Raw genomic sequence first — 17,933 nt, 5'->3', positions numbered from 1 at the left:
TAGGTCACCATCACCCTCGTTTCTATCCTCTGAGCAGTCTTTTACCCACAATACCCCAGTGCAGCAGGATGAAATGAAGTGCAGGAGCATAATGCACCATTGTCGATATCTGACATGTCAAAACTCAGCAAATTACCATCCCATCTTCTTAGAGACTCCATCGCTGACCTGAGCTACATAACATCCGCACTTCACACTCATCAAGCCGTGTCACTCACCACCGCCGCTGCTCAAATGCGTTCTGTCTCTAACCCTCTCTAAGTTGTAGCATACCGTTGCACACTTTTACACTGAAGGAGCGGAAAAGTTTTCATTCCAAAAGAAGACATTTAAAAAAAAAAAAAGTAACACTGTCCCCAACAAAATGACTATTGGCATGAAAATAAGTCTCACAGCTGATGGCGCTGAGGTTATCAGCTATCTTGATTCTTTATTTAAAAAAAAAAACAACAATAATTTGGATCATGATTCGCTGCATGTTTAAACACTGAATTATGAGCATCACGGTACTTTTTTTTCCAAATTGAAAACATGGATATCTCATTCCAAATACCTTCAGGTATTTCAGCCATAACACGTGCAAGTGCAAAAGTGCATAAAATATCTTATATCAGTGGATATCAGTGGACCGTCTCATGGCTGTCTCATTTTCATTTTGTCTGATTGATGCTTGTCTGAAAGGGCCCCCTGTTTTTTTTTTTGTTTGTTTTTTTTTTTATCTCATCTCGATAAATAATATTTGCATTTCTTTCAATATAATGTTATTTTTTTCATTGTAAATTTGATTTCACCATGCCTAATTTTTATGTTTTATCACTTAAACTGGACTAAATTAAGCCAGATACAGCACTTCACAGCAGTGCAGGGATTTAAACCCACAAGCCTGCTTCTAAAACCTTTCTAATCTGTGCAGGAAGATTTTTTTTCTTTCTCTTTTGCCCATATTCCCCAGTGTGGCTGGCTGAAATGAAGTGCATGGGCATAATGCACCGTATCGATATCTGACATGTCAAAACACAACAAATTACCGCCCTGCCTTCTGAGAGAGACTCGCTCAGATTTGATCCATAGATCATCTGCACTCGGCGCTCATCAAGCCACCTCACTCACTCACTCACACAGGAGCATTAATGCGTTTTGTTGATATCAGCATTTCAGGGGCCATTAAGATGAGAAGAGAGCATTGATAGAAATGTGAACGGAGAGCAGACAAAGTTACAGACTGACCCGGTGATGCTTGTGTTGTGAAGGACAGAGGTTTGAATTAGCGGTTAAAGTCAAGTTATTTCTCTATAACTTGTAAAGGAGAAGACCAAGGTTTTTGGCCCTTTCTTCAACTTTAAGTCTCAAGAACACGGACAAAATAAAGTCATCTTCGAGCCCCTGGTAGATCACTTACTCCCATGGTCCATGACAACTCCTGAACACATTGGGCTCTAGTTTCCCGGCGCAGCGCGGGGTGGCGCAGTGAGGCGAACCCCGCGCAGAGCTAGTTTCGACCGGCGAAGCGGGAGAGGCGGACAGTGTCCAAGTTTCGCAGGCGGAGGTTCGCCGAGATGGGAGTGGTGGCGCAGCGGGGGGAGGTGCCGACAGATTCGGCTTGGCGCAGTGACAGTTTCGTGCCAAAAGGCTTCGCCGAGGTGCGCCAAAAGCTCGCCGTCTGAAACCACGTCTACTTTCAGCGCAAGGCGGAGCGGAGCCGGCGCAGTGGAAGTTTGGCTGGCTGGCGCACATCACCAAAACCTCACAATCAGCACAAACGGTGCCAATCTCCTTTGATCTGACATCAGCTGTGACGGGACAGTTGATATGGAGATATATGTATGTGCTGATTGTGATCGTAGCATTGAATAGTGTTTTTTTCGGTATTTATTGCATCGTTCATGTGCCTGACATTCCGGAAGCCTGCCTGTGAGGTTTTGGTGACGTGTCCGCACTGCTCGCCGGTCTCCGCTCCGCGCCGGTCTCCTGAGCTCCACTCCGCCCGCGGCAATAGACCTCCATGTCAGCTGTGTAAACTTTCATTACGCCTTCACGCAGCGCATTTTAAAGGCAAGGACAGGGGCTCATTTGATTGGTTACATGTGAATCGGCTGTGTCAAACCCACTCCATGCCTTCTCTCCTCCCCTCCGCCAGTAGGAGGGACGGCGGAGTACTTGCGCCACCGAGAACGGCGTGCCAAACTTGGAAAATCCGCCTGGCCACACCCAGTTGGCGAAGCGCATCTGCGCTACGCCCCCGCCTCGCCTGGTCTGCGAAACTAGAGCCCATTATCTTTAGTGATAGTAGGTCATCTTAACAGGAATTGTGAATTGCTGACACAAGATAAACTCCCAGATGTCTCAAAAAAGAGTTTAACACAGATGACAGATGACTACCTAACATTTGTTAGGTAGTTTTTAGATTTTAGTTCTGCTTTTGATGTACTGAACCACATATTATTGTTGGATAACCCTAAATGTTATAAATTTGCACCTCACACAATATGCTGGTTCAACAGTTATCTATCAAACAAAAAAAAAAAAACATGTATTTCTTTACAGCAGTTTTTCAGATGTGAAAGAGTTACAATGTGGTGTACCACAAGGCAGCTGTTTGGGGCCGCTACTATTCTCCATCTTCACCAATGATCTTACTCTTGTTATAACGGTGCAAGAGCAGTGATGTATGTAGATGATACAACAGTAGATTTACCAGCAGCTTCATTTGGGCATTGTTTAATGCTTTGGATAGGGAAATACAATCAGTTGTAATGTGGGCATGGAATAATAAGTTGGCTCCTAATCCAGAAAAACAAAAAGTATTGTGTTTGGATCAAATTTTAGCCTTAAACTCAAGCCTCGGCTGAACTTGTCTGTACAGGGAGTGCCTGTGGAGCAGGTGGAGGAAACCAAACTCCTTGCAGTGGTATTAGACAGCAGATTGAATTGGTCAAATCAGATTGACCAGATTGAAAAAAACTGCTTCTGTCATAGGGAGAGGTCTGGCAGATATTAAGAGATGTGCAAAATCTCTACCACAAAAATGCATCTCTCACATTGCTCAAACATTGTTGTTACTCATTTGGATTACTGTCCAGTGGTGCGGTCAAGTGCATCAGATAAAGACTTGAACAAACCACAGTTAGTCCAGAGAAGAGCCGCACGCCTCGCTCTGAACTGTAACAGAAGAGCCAACATCATAAGGGCATTGGTGAGGGACATCTCTGTGCTCTGTTATAAGAAATATTTTATTGTCTAAAATCCACAACACTCTGCACCATCAGTTTTCATTCAGCAGAAATGGCCATAACTTTAACACCAAGCATGCATCAAGAGGTTGTTTTTCACCTCCTGTTTCAAAAAAACTATGATAGGACAACAAACTGTTGTATACAGAGGAATCAGACTATGGAACGGTCTGTCATTAGACATCACACAGTTAACAAGCAAAGCTGTTTTTAAAAAGAGGTTAAAGAGATACCTGATGGCTGAGAACAGAACACCACATAATATGATATCTAACAAGGAACCTTTTTGGGTCATTTCATCTTTTTAGTTCACTGTACATGTTGTTTTTAATGATACTATACTGTTTTGAGCTGTATTAAATATTTTACTGATTATATTTTTAATTACTTTCTGATAGAATATGGGTATTTGGTCATTGGTGTAGTTATTGTAATTGGAAGTCTATGTTGTCTGTTTCACTTTTTTGTTTGTGTTTTTCTTTTTGCATTAGGATGCTCATTTTAGTGTTGTTATTTAATGTGTAGACCCCAGGAAGAATAGTGCTAACTTGGTAGTGACTAATGGGGGTCCAAAAAAAAATACATAAATGCAAAATCAGATTTCTAGAGTTTGGAAAAAGTGGCATTTACATAAAAAAACAAAACAAAACAAAACCAAAAAAAAAAAAAAACATTAATAGGACCAGAACAAAAACAACAAACAAATTTAGATTATTTTTCATGAGTATGAGGCGTGACAAAATTACAAAGCGGGTGCTTTTATAGACTGAATCCACTTCATTTTAGAGATACTGAAAAATGAACTTCAGGAAATTCACTGTTTTCTAAATTAGATATGTATTGGAATTCAGATCCTCAAGATATTCATCCATTAACCTTTGGAGAAATATTAAAAAAAAAAAAAAATGTGTAGCTCTCCCCATGAAGTAAGTTGGCACACAAATGACGATTACACATTTAAATCCAGTAAGTGACAGAGATTAAGATAAAAACTGGATAACCTTGCACAGACACACACTCTCTCTCTCTCTCTCTCTATCTCTCTCTCTCACACATTCACAGGTGACCCCCTCAAATATGCAACACATGCACATATGCAGACACACACACACATGCACACACGCAGAGACACATAAATTACAAAAGCAATCAGAGACACATAGTAACGCACACACACACACACACACACACACACACACGCACACACACACACACACTGCAGATCAGAGTGCAGGCATGTTTACAGACAGACAGACAGGGCAGAGGGATGAATAAATGATGTGTGTGATCTATAATGGATGCCTCTTGTTCATTACACATTCTCACATTCAACAGGCCGTTCCACAGGCCACAACACAACACTGTCCTCGCTGTCCGCTGTTTATGTGGCAGATCGTACTTTTACTTCTACAAACATTTGTCAGACATTTGGTAGAGTTAAACCTCAGTAAGCCGAGCCAAAAAGGTAACATTAGCCGCAGGATCAGCTAAAAAGTCAAGAGGTCAGAGAAGAGGAAGTAAATGTTATGAAGCCTAGCCAAAGATGCTCTATTAGAGGAAGATGATGCAGCACCAGTGGTATGAAAATGGGATATACCTTTAAGTGGGTGCGATTTGCTTTTATTCAAACTCACTTTTCTCCTGATTCCTTTGTCTTGGAATGATCAGTAGTATGTGAAAAACAGGCCCAGTGTTGACTAGACATAAAGATAAGACATAATCATGCATGCTGTGACTGCCTGGTCCTGACATCAACAACCACGGTGGTGAATGGAGCTCTAAAATGTGCTTTTGATGCGCATACCTTTACTTCATGCTCTGTCGCTTCTTTCTTCTGTCTTGCTGTAGTTGTAGATTGCAGCACGCAGATTCCTTAACTGTGTTAGTAGTGCAAGATTTAGAATCTACTGTTTGTGTCACTTAACTGTGTAAGTCTACATTATTTTACAGTAAGAACCTTTACATTTAAACACAGTGAGGCTCAGGGGAGCATGTAGAGAAATATTCATGTGGGCTAAAGTTAGATAGATAGATAGATAGATAGATAGATAGATAGATAGATAGATAGATAGATAGATAGATAGATAGGTTTTTCTGTCTATCACTGGTTAAATCACTCTGAAAAATGACAGGAGTGGTACCTGCTGCTGTAGCATCTTATGCCACATTCACTTGCACTCGGACAGCAGATTTTCAGTCTCATAAATTCCTGACCAGCTACAACATTACATTTTTTTCTTTTAGACTGGCCAAACTGGGGTGGCAGCTGGGGTGGCAAGGCCTGTTTTTGATCGATCCCTGGTGAAGCTGCCAAAAACACCCATATTGGCTTCACCAATACATGAGTATTAATCATAATCTGCACTTAGGTGGCGTACATTTTCTTTCAAAGAAATGCACAGACTCAGGCCCTTGCTGAGGTGGAGGGGCAGCAGTGTTGAACTAACGGGACACATACCGGAAACGACTTAGAGCTGGTCTGCCTTGCTTCTGAGCCGTCTGTGGTAACATCATACTGAGGCTCAGTGGAAAAGACAAGGCAAGAGAGGAGGAATCTCATGCAGCATTCAGCTTGATGTGAGTTCAGGGGTTTGTTCAAAAAGCTGTGGAAAAGTCACAGCTATTGGCCACCATACACCAGAAGACTTTGAAAAGACTTCTAAAGACTTAAGTCTGACAGCCACTCACTGAGTTTTCAGTCACAAACTGAAAGATTTTGCAAAGACTGGGGATCTTGCAGGGTCACAGTTTGCAAGACTACAATCAGAGTGCTTTTGAGCCTGTCTGACAAAGAACTGGGAGGAAGTAGAACAGTGATCAAACTGTTTGCTGTGGTCATATGATTTTGATTTGTTAGCCTCGCCTATCAGCTGTTCCTCCCTACCAGCAAACCTTGCTGGTAAGCTTGCTTACTTTTTACTTCATATACTTAAATGCAACAAACTGTGGTGATTTAGCCAAACTTTGGTGTAGAAGAAAAGAGTTTCTTTAAACAGATAACAGACACTGGCTAAAACACCAGACACCTTTCCACTGCATGTAAACACATAAAATACACATAAAGCATCTACACAGAAAAATGGCCGCTGCACCGACCGCCCAGGTATGTGGTCATGTCTAGATGGTAACCATATATTTGTGACTCTCATGCAATTTAGCACAGTAGCCTACCACTTCACTCTGCCATGACCTTAGTCTTAACCTTAGTCTTAACCTCAACCTTAACCACTCTTGCATTAGTTCATGTGAGAGTATGGTTAACATCTAGACAGGACAACGGTGTGTTGATTGGAATGACAAAGTCTGTTCTTCTCTGTTTAGGTTGTTTGCCCCCAGAAAACAGCTGTCTCTTGACTCTGCCCACTGTGAAACAGAGACAAATTCCTGCACACTGATTGGTTGAATGTGATTGTGACAGAGAAACACATGAAAGCAGCAGCAGGCAGAGGATTAAACAGTAACATGAAGAAACTGAGAGATCAGAAGGAGGGATTAAGGTGGGGGAGGAGGGGGTGAAGAGTGCCCTGAGGGATGAATAGGGGCGGGGGGGGCATGGGGACAGGAGGGGGGGTGGGAGAGTATCTGCAGCTTTATGGGCGCTGTCATATGTGTCCTCACTCTTCCTCTTCTCCTCCTCCTCCCCCTCTCTCCCCCTCCAGGCTCACCAGATGATGGGCCCCGGGCTAATGGCAGAGGTGGGGGGTAGGGAGGGAGGGGGGGAGGATGCGACACAGTGAAGGTTAACTACCCAGCATGCATTTCACTGACACCAACCTGCAGGAGGCGGCCAAGTTCAACATCAGCCCAAACAAGCACAAAAACCTCCCACAGTGTGACACCGTGACGGGTCCAAAAATCAAATAAAGCAGCTGAGACCAGGATAATACAACTTTTATTTTGGCGCCACATTTCCCACGGTCTGTAGACGTCAGCGACATCAAAATGTATCCTGGCTGATTTTCTTGCAATTTTGGGGAGCAATTTTACGGTTATTCTTGTAAAGGTTAGATACAGATTTTAACTCAGTTTTCATATCTAATTTTGTGTTGTTTTTTTTGTTTTTTTTAAGTTAGTTTTTTTTCTGTTTCAGGCCATGTTTTGGTAATATTTCTAGCTAATTTGCTCATTGCCCCCTTTTTTTTCAAAATATATTTCTTTATGTGTTTATTTTATTTTACTTCCAATTCCAGTGTCTGTTTTAATACATTTCCAGAGTCTCATATTTGTATCTTTAATAATACAGACAAAATTTAAAAAAAAAAAAAAAAAAATCATAAAATGAAGTGAAATACAGTAACAAAGCAAAGCAAGCCATGTTGGGTCAACTGGGACAGGAAGTAACGACAGGGGAGGGTGGGGGTGTACGTCGGGGTCATCTGGAAAACAAGGTTCCTTCTTTAAAAGAGCATGTCGACCTTTGACCCCACAGCCCTGCACCCACTGGGGCTGATGGGAGAGGAACAAAAGGACCTGCAGGCCAGCGCGCTCCTCTACAAGTGTTACACCGCCGGGGGTCGACCGGACTGCCATACGCTGGTGTCTGGAAGCCTTAGTGACAGCTTCACTGCACACACACACACACACACACACACACACATATTACACACATGCACACAAATCCATATTATACACATGCATGCATGCACAAACATATGTACATGCAGACAGATTATTGCCTGCACACACAGACACAGGAAACACACAACCACACACACACACACACACACACACACACACACACACACACACAATGAAATGAAAGAGTTACTTTCAGAGGCTCTTAACTACTAATTGTATAATTGGGGGAATAATTCAATGAGCAGGCTTTCACTCATCATCTGTCAGAGTGAATCTGAGCAGAGCGATGCAGAAAGCTCAAACAACTGACAAAAAAAATGCAAATTCTATTCTTCCTGCGAATCACTGCAGTTTAAAAATTAGTTGCTTCAGATAACATTTAAGAGCCTGGAGTTCATATCATGTAAAATTGATATCTTTAAGGTCCAGCGTCAGGGGTAACAAGTTACCAGGAAGAGTACCACAAACTACTCCTCCTGTACAAGTACTGTTCCTCTGCTGGTATCTGACTGCAGAAGAAGTAGAAGTTGTGCTACTGCAGTAAAAGTCAAAAGTGTGTCATTTCAAATGTCCTGGAAGTAAAAGTGACTAAGTTCCTTTTTCCAAACAGTAACTGTGTGAGCTGGGATCTTTTCCATTTGTAGTTTTTCATGGTGCAGCTTTTATTGTGAAATTTGGAAGCGACAAAAAAGTAGAACCAACAAAGCAGAAGCAGGTTCCTCTGCTCATCTTTGCTGACTGAGCTTTTATTGTGAAAGGTTCCACAATCTGTCATTGATTGTTTGTTCTCTGTAATGGGTCTGATTTAAAATGAAGTGAAGGACAAAACTCAAGAAAAAAAAATGGACTGAAGTAAAAGTAAAATTACTGACTATAAAAAATACTCAAGAAGAACAATTATACAAAAAAGCTATTCAATTACAGTGACATGAATAATGTAGTAATTATATTTCCTGTGAAGCCCTTTGCGACAAATTTGTAATTTGTGATTCTGGGCTATATAAATAAATAAAATTGAATTGAATTGAACTGAATATGTTACTTCCACCTCCAAGACTTACTAAGTAACATTTTACATTGATCACATTAGTTTTTGGTTGGTACCTTTGTCACATTTGTATTTAAATCCATCAAGTTAAAAGAAAACGGCAGCGGTACATGATGTTTTGGCGCTGATTTGGCTGCTTGATGTTGTCGGCGAGGCAGAACAGAAGTAGATACAAGACGTGAAACAGAAACGTGTCAGTGTCGGCTGTGCTGCTGCTACATGAGTTTGCTGTGGTTTTATATGACAATAAAAAAGTAAATCTTTATGCTCTGTTTAACAATCTCTATATACAGTTTACAAACAGTTTTCTCAGATTCATAATCCCTGCTCTCTGATAACGAATCAGTGCCCACGGATTTGTATGTGCATGGTTTTACCTTCTCACACACCGGCATGCATAGCGACATAGCGGAATGAAAGTGCGAAAAAACCCACTGGCAAAAATTTCACCTTTAACTATTCACACCAATCAGTGATGCGAATGAGCGTATTATGAAATATGAATCCCGCAGCATGCAGGAGAGTGTTTTGACAGGAAAAAATCATGGAGTCAACTTCGTCCTCCGATGAGGACCTTGTCATTATTGAAGTGCTTACCCGTCCAAAGAGGAGATTTTGGGTGCACCCGCTTTTACAGAGCAGGGATAGAGAAGGGGAATTCCACCTGCTGATACACGAATTCAAATTGTATCATGACCGTTTCTGAACTTATTTTCGGATGTCCATGGGACAGGTGGAGACTCTCCTGGGTCTGCTGGCACCGCATCTAGAGAGACAGAGAACCAACTATGGGGATCCCTTTGACCCAGAGCAGTGACTGGCTGTCTGTTTGAGGTAGGCTGTCAAACTCTTGGGCAACTACTGAGGAGAAACGCTGCCTCTCCTGCAACAACAACATTACTGACGTAATGTTGTTGTGAATGGAGACTGGTGATTGGCTGCTGCAGTTTGTTTGCCTAGAAAAATCGAGCTTGTTGCGAAAAAATAAATCTCTCGCATTTCAACTTTTCCTATATCGCGTTCTATGTGCAAGTACTGATTACATGTTATGAGTTTGAAAAAATACGAAGTATTCAGGGTTCTAAATTAACACCCGTCAACCCGCCAAATGCAGGTTAAAATTCATTTTGGCGTTAATAAAAACTTACTAGCCAGTTTGGCCGGTGATGCATGAGGCAATCCTGTCAGTCAGAGCCGCTCTACAGTTCACGGTCATTTGCCCCCCTGGCAGTACTTTCTACATTTCCCATGAACACTGCCGCAATGCTGCGTGATGACGTATCAGACGCCCATTGGCTGAGCGCAGGCACGCTACAGTCTGCAGCGCAACTAGCGCGAGAAACCATGGAAACGCCAGAAAACACAAAGAAGAAAAAGAATGAACGGACTTGGAGCAAGAGCAGGGAGCATGAACTGTAAGAAAGGGGACTGAACTAGCTAAACAGTAAAGTGAAGTAAAAAGTAAAGTTCAACTAAATGCTAAGTTAAACTAAACTAAAACTAAATGTTTGCACTTTCGGTGTATATTTTGTTGTATGTATTGTACTTTCTGCGCATTTTTCATGCCAATGATGTTAATAAAATGCTCAAATGCATTCAGTGGCACTAATAATCTCTCTTATTTTCACCAGAAAAAAATTTGGCTAGTGGAAATTCTGATTGGCTGGTAACTTTAGAAAGTTACCAGGAGCCCCTCTGTACAAGTACAGACTTGTACAGAGGGGCTCCATACAAATGGATTCAAAGCTCGTTTCACAGCCGACTTGTTACTACTTGTTACTTTTGTATTTGCTGTCGACAAACATTGTAAAACATTTTTTTCAAAATGTTTTTTCAGTAAATGTAATTGAAAGTTTCTAATTTCTTGTAATGATTTTTGAGTTGATCGTCACTCAGCTGGGCTTTCTTTCTTTCTCAGCAGCTGAAATGACTTCACCAACATACAGGTTTGAGAAGCCCGCTTTAATGTGGGCTATTTCAAAGTACTCGACGAGTTACCCTTAATAAAGAATAACTAAGTAACTAATTAGTCTCAGAGGTAACTTTTCCCACTGACTGCACTGACTCCAGGCATGTCTGCAGTTTATTTGAACTCTGGAGTGTTTGAGACAAAAAAAATCGAGCCAGCTCCAGGAAACAACCTCAAAACACAACACTCACGGCTACAAGCCCGCATGCTTGGAAAGCAGCGCACAGCGAGATGTTGGGCAAATATTCAGCGGTGTGTTCATGTGCTCTGGCCTGGTATAAACACCACAGAGGAAGAGACGTGCTGGGTTTAAATTACAGGGACTGAAACCTGAACAAACCCAGCAGAAAAATTCAAACACACATTCTTCCACTCTGATTTGAACCAAAGAAAGCAAACTGTGAGTGTGATCGCAATCTCAAAATTTACTAAAAACTTTAAGTCCTTGAAGTAATTTAAGTTAATACAGCACTTCAAGATGACGTGTTGCTTGTTTGTTTTGATGTTTTTTGAGTTGGCTTCTCTTTTACAAATTTCTAATCCATGTTTGTCTTTTTAAGGATCTTTTTTTTAAAGGAGCACAGATTGTCCGTTGCTCTGATGATTTTGTCCGTTAACCCCTCATCTCCCATCTGTAACTTCCTGTCAAATCTCTTCACCTCTTTGAATCTGAATGACAACACACTCACCTTTTTCTTCTTGGCGTTAGTTTATTGTCCTCAAAAATCTATTCTCTCTCTCTCGTGTCTCATTGTTTTCAAGAGCAGAGGGATCACGGCAGCTCAAACCGACACACTCCTCTGCTGTCGGCTCGGCTTTGTGCAGCGCGTGGCGGCTCCTTGTCAGCAGGGCTGTCTTTTGTTTCAGGGCGTGTGTGTGTTTGTGTGTGGTATCAGGTGTGTGTATCCGGTGACCTTGCTGTGGCGGGAGGTTTGAAAAAGACTGATTTGTGTGTGTGTGTGTGTGTGTGTGTGTGTGTGTGTGTGTGTGTGTGTGTGAGAGAGAGAGAGAGAGACAGAGAGGTAATATACATGCAAGTGTGTATGAATGTGCCTATGTGAAAGCATATGCTTGTCTACTTATGCCTGTGTGTGTTACTGTGTGTGAGTGTGTGTGCTGACATGTTAAAAATCTGGATTGCCCCCTTATGTTGAATTTCTTGTTATTTTCGTATTGCTAAATGCATGTAATCATTTTCCTGCACAAACACAATACCAAAAATGTCTGCATTGGCTAAATAGTCGGTTCACCACCAGCTACACGTGTAGCAAGCCAATGTTTAGCTCATTTACCTGCTTACCTGTTTCTCTGCGTTTGTGCATTAGTTTAGATTTTCTTTGTCTGTAAGGAATTTCTTTATTCAAGAGGCAAGAGGAAATCAATAAATAATCCTCACAACAAAATGAATGTGCCTTTGTGTGCATGTGTGTGCATGTGTGTGTGTGTGTGTGTGTGTGTGTGTGTGTGTGTGTGTGTACCTGCGTACACGCCTCTGCCCCGGCTGTGTTGCTTCCTATTGTGTGTGAGTGCTGTCGTTTGGCCTCGGGGCAGCAGATAATGCGGCGTGGATCTATAGCAGCAGCCACATCTGTCTCTGTCCTGACTGCCGCCGTTCTTTCTATTGACCTGCCGCCTGGAGTCTGTCGCCGTCTGTAAAACATCTGACCAGCCGCGGACAGACGGCCGTTTACACAGCCAGAGTCATTGTAGGCGGTGTGTGACGCTCAATCATTAACCTTTATTTAGCTTTTTTTTTTTTTTTTTTTTTTTTTTTTTTTTTAAAGGAACGGATGTTTGTGTGTGTTTAGGAGAACAAAAAAAAAAAACTGCAACACATGTTGCAAGGTACCTGGCCTCCCAATCTCTACCTCAGTGTACTGTGATTAGTTCTCTAAATCAGTGGTTTTCAAAGTGGGCTCCAAGGACCTCCAGGGGTCCATGATGGTCTTGCAGGGGGTCCTTAGTAAAATGAGGAATAGTTTTAAGGCACAATAAGTAGGATTTTCCTAAAATAATAATAATAATAGTAATAAGGTATAGACTCATACAAAAATAATACCTCCCAATCATCACTTGAATGGGTGGGCAGTGGGTGTGTAGCTCCCAGCCAATCACAGCACAGCGCAGTGCCAGATCGATAGCATGACATCCAATAGGAGGCTGCGAAAATTGCAGACACAGAAAAAAAGGAAATGCAGCGAGGCGAAACGCCAAGCGGACAAAGCTCATTCCACAATGACAGTGAACCTGGGGTTAGCCTTCACCTGCTGGTGAGCACTGAGGAAGAGGAGGAGGGTGAAGAGCAACGCGTGGACAGGTACAAGCCAGTGAGACTTTTTTTTTCCAGGACGTTGACGTAAAGTTTTGGGTGGCCATTTCAGTCCATCACCATCCTAGGAAATAAAAACTCACTGCCAGCAGTTAGCTTAGCCAGGGGGGAGGGGCCGAATTTGAATGTTGAGTTTCCAAACCACAACCAACAAATCCTACCGATTCTGCCGTTAAGTTCGTTGTACTGTAACTTGAATGCTGGTGAGAGGCTGCGCTCAGACGCCAGCTGACATCAGCCCTGCATCACTGATCTGATGTTTAAAGAACGGTTAATGAGTGTTTATTTTAAAAAGAAACTCTACATATGTATGCAGGTACTTAAAGAGGAAACAATGAGGTGCTGTCCTCTGATTTTGATCTAAAACACAGCTGTAAGATTCATATCAGGAAGCAGCCCACATCCATTCAAATGAGTCCACACATGGATATTTTAGATTACTATTATGAGTTTTCATTTTAATTCAGCCAATGTGTCGCTCACCAGTCAATGAGAAATCATAGAAAGCAGAGGAGAGAACTGCAACAAATATACAGCACACAGGTTTGTCATTTTCCTCCCAGAAGAAAACACCTGCTCTTTCCATTTTTCTGGAATAATTCAGCATTTCATCTCATTTTGATTTCACTTCATGTTTTTGACAGCATTGTTTGTGAAACTAACAGAACGCAGCAACGGTCAGTGCAGTGACTTTCCTGCCGGTTTTAACTTCCAGCCAATGGAGACTTTGCAGTGCTTGGTGTAATCAATTCAAATCATAATTTTAACACATTTTTCACATAGTTGATAAGATTCAAGATTCAAGATTTTTGATTTGTCACATGCATGAATGTACATGTACAGCAGCAGTGAAATGTGATGGTAACTACTGTGCAAGTAAAATAAAATAAAATAGAAAAGTATATGTACACCTCTATATACAAGTATAAGCATTAAGTGTAATATAATAAATAGGAAATTAATGGAATGGCAAATTTTTAGGCGGCATATTTACAGGATTTATGTACATAGTAAAGAAGTAATAAGTGGATGCAAATGTTTCAATTAAAAAATGATTTAAAATATGTTTGTTTTGTTTTCCCCTCATTGGATGACTGGATGAGCTGTAGCTCTGACATCTCTGAGGTAAAGCAGCGCTTGTTGTCAGGCGAAAGTCATCTCCCGTTCCCCCCTGCAGAGGAGCACGTGCTATAAGCCTTAGACCAAAGAGGCTTTTCACCTGAAAAGCATTTCTCCTTTGCTGTCTTTGCCTCTGTGTTCTCCTCTCCAGCCAAAAGTGACAAAACGCTGTCCCACTTCAAAAGCCTCGACACCCAGCCGCTGCAGGAGCACGGTCCTGTCTCTCCTCAGGTCCCCAGGCCACAGTTTCAGAAACGCCGCTTTTTAGACGTTTCACATGATGATAAATCGCTGGCTTCATCTGCACAGAACAGGCATGATGGATCATTTGAATCAGCACAGTGTTACTAATTAGCGGCATGTAATGGCTGATCCCCCTGAATGTCAGCACCCATAATCACATGCAGCTTTTGAGGGGAATGCCAATAAGGAAGCTGCATGCTAAAATGTTGGCTGCAGATTGCATGCGACCGCTATTGACTGGCCGACAGGGAAACGTCTGTAATGATTGTGCACAGAGGCCTCTGAGGTGTTTTCAGACTGAATGAATAATGGGTTTGTAGTTTGAATCCAATCACCCTGAAAAAAAAAAATAAAATAAATAAAAAACAAACAAAAAAACGGGTAACTTAAACTTAATAACTTAAAGAAGACTATTGTTCCTCAACTGCGCAAAAAAAAAAAAAATAAAAAAAATAAAAAAAGGTGCAACATGGAGGATCCAGCGTGTATGGTCTGTAATTTTGTCAAAATAGGACTGGTGTTGACCAAGGTATCAACCTCTCATTCCCTCAGCTGTTTAAGTAATAATCTGCAGAATTTTCATATAGACAATAATTTCAGTGTCCTCTGATGTAACTCGACAGTGATTCAGCCTATAGCTATGTTCATGACAGCTTTTCCATTTGCTGCTCTGAACACTCAGGGTCTGGCAGCTCTTTTCCACTGCACTGGAAGTGTGTGTGTTTTTTTATTTTCTTCTTTTTCTTCTTTTATAAAAAGAAAGAGTGCTACATACAGAAACTCCATCAACAAGAATCCCAAGAGAAATTCATCACAGTCCCCGCCCACACTGTGAGACTGACAGATTCTTCTCTTTGGTTGGTTAAATTTACCTGTTTAGGGATGAAAGTACAGACGCCAAAATCATCCACGTGTCCCTGGTAGATGGACCACACACTCTGGCATACGCACTGCATTATCCAGAGGAAGAACTTGACCTTTCGATAACAAAAGGTTGAAAATGATTTTCATAATATGGCTTGAAGACTAATACATATAGCAAAAGTGGTCCAAATTTCCAATGAACAACCACATATTCCTGCACAGTTCAGTGATTTTCAGCAGCACACAGTCTCCCATCACCCACCAGGCTCACGGCCCCAGGATCGCAGTCAAATCCTCACTGTGTCCTTCACTGTGACTGAATCTGTAGAAAACATTTTCCTTACATGAGTGAGACTCTGTCTCTGCGCCGGTTGATCAGCACTGCTGATGTGCTGCTGTAAACAGAGAGGGGAAAAGAGGCGAGATGTCTCACTCGTTAGCTAGCTTGATTATTAACCCTGGAACAAAAACTGTTTTTAAATCAGAATGTCATCGATGAAATCTCTTTTTAAAACAATTTTTTGAATCCTCAAGGTGCAATCTGAAAAGGTCTTGCATTCAAAGCCTGGTAAAATCAGACTCTAGCGTAAACTGTGTGATATTTTCACAATACTGTCTGTTACTGAATTTGCCAAAATAGAATTATGCCCACAATATAAGTAGCCAGCATTAGGTTGAGTAGAACTGCAGTCCTTCCTTAAGCATTTCACTGGGGTTTTAAACACCGAACATGCACACAGACTTTAAAAAATGTTGCCCTCGTCCTATCTCAGCTGACAGGTGCACATGTGCGGCGTTGATGGGGCAGGGCGTACAGATTGCGTCGCGACGGCGTTGTCAGCCTGCGGGTCTTTTATTTTGAAAGGAGGTTTTTCAAGACTAACTCTCTACAACCTCCACTACAACCTGCTAACACTCAACAGAGCGTGTGCTAACATGTTAGCGTGGAGCAGCGGAGGGAGTGATCTACCGGGGACACGCCGATGATGTTCTCACCATTTACCAGGTACATCCACCAGGATCAGCATCTCTCTCTCTCTCTCCCTGTGTCCGCAGCGGGACACTCTCTCCCCCTCACGTCCCCCGTGGAGTCTTGTCACCGTGTTGTCACGAGCCGCCTGTGAACACAACACGACGCCATCCCATCGATCAATAAAGGCAGACTGGGCGAGCGAGGCACAGGCAGAGCATGGGAGAGAGAGAGAGAGAGGGTTGTAAGATGGATGGAGAGCGGTCTCCTCTCGTTTGTCCATCCTGTTCAGTCTGTAGTCCGCATTACCTGGATCACAGAGCACACTCTCCCTGTGGGGCCAGAACACACACACACACACACACACACACACACACACACACACACACAGGAACATAGGCAGGAATATCTACAGGAAAACACACACAGAAATACACATAAACAAATTTCAAGGAACATAGGAGCAGACACACATTGCAATAGACAGGAAGACACACATCAGAATACACACACACACACACACACACACACACACATATTGCACATACGCACTGGCACACAAGGGCAAACAATCAATTTACACCACTTAGTTGGTCATTTGGAGCTCATCGCTTGGTTTTTATCTTCACTGAGTATTGATTCCAGTCAGACAGAGAGAGGAGAACAGTGTCTCATCTTTTCCAGAGAGACATTTATCTAACATTTTCAATCATCGGGCTCAAACAAATACCCCCAAGAAAATAGTTCATAACGGTCACATTTTATCCTGACAGTCCAACGCTGATTCTCACCTCAACATCACGTGACTACAATGTGTCACTAATAGGTCTGCTGAGCTTCAGGTGAGCGGTGCACACTGCACATACTCAGTGTCTGGGTTACACTTCAAGGACCAGACCGGTTTGTTTTGTTTGTTCGTTTGCATGTTGTATAAAAATGCACAAATCCCTCGCATTGTTCTCAACCATTTTCCAAACCATACTGTTTTTGGTGTTGGATATTCCAATAACTAAGTTAATAAGTTAAGTTTACTCATACAGCACCTTTTACAAACACATCAAGTAAAATATGTAAAATAAAAATAGACATATAGATATATAGCTGTAGTTATATATATAACTACAGCTATATATCTATATGTCTGTCTGTCTCTATATATATAGAGACAGACACAGACACACAGATATATACATGTACAGTACAGGCCAAAAGTTTGAACACACCTTCTCATTCAATGCGTTTTCTTTATTTTCATGACTATTTACATTGTAGATTCTAACTGAAGGAATCAAAACTATGAATGAACACATGTGGAGTTATGTACTCAACAAAAAAAAGGTGAAATAACTGAAAACATGTTTTATATTCTAGTTTCTTCAAAATAGCCACCCTTTGCTCTGATTACTGCTTTGCACACTCTTGGCATTCTCTCCATGAGCTTCAAGAGGTAGTCACCTGAAATGGTTTTCACTTCACAGGTGTGCCTTATCAGGGTTAATTAGTTCATCCGAGTCACCAGCCTCAGAAATGGCAAGTTAACAGCAGCTCAGATCAGAGAGCAGATAAATGCCACACAGAGTTCT

The sequence above is a fragment of the Myripristis murdjan genome, chromosome 14 (assembly GCF_902150065.1).
Source record: "Myripristis murdjan chromosome 14, fMyrMur1.1, whole genome shotgun sequence".
Taxonomy (NCBI): Eukaryota; Metazoa; Chordata; class Actinopteri; order Holocentriformes; family Holocentridae; genus Myripristis; species Myripristis murdjan.
Note: the sequence above shows the minus strand (reverse complement) of the source record.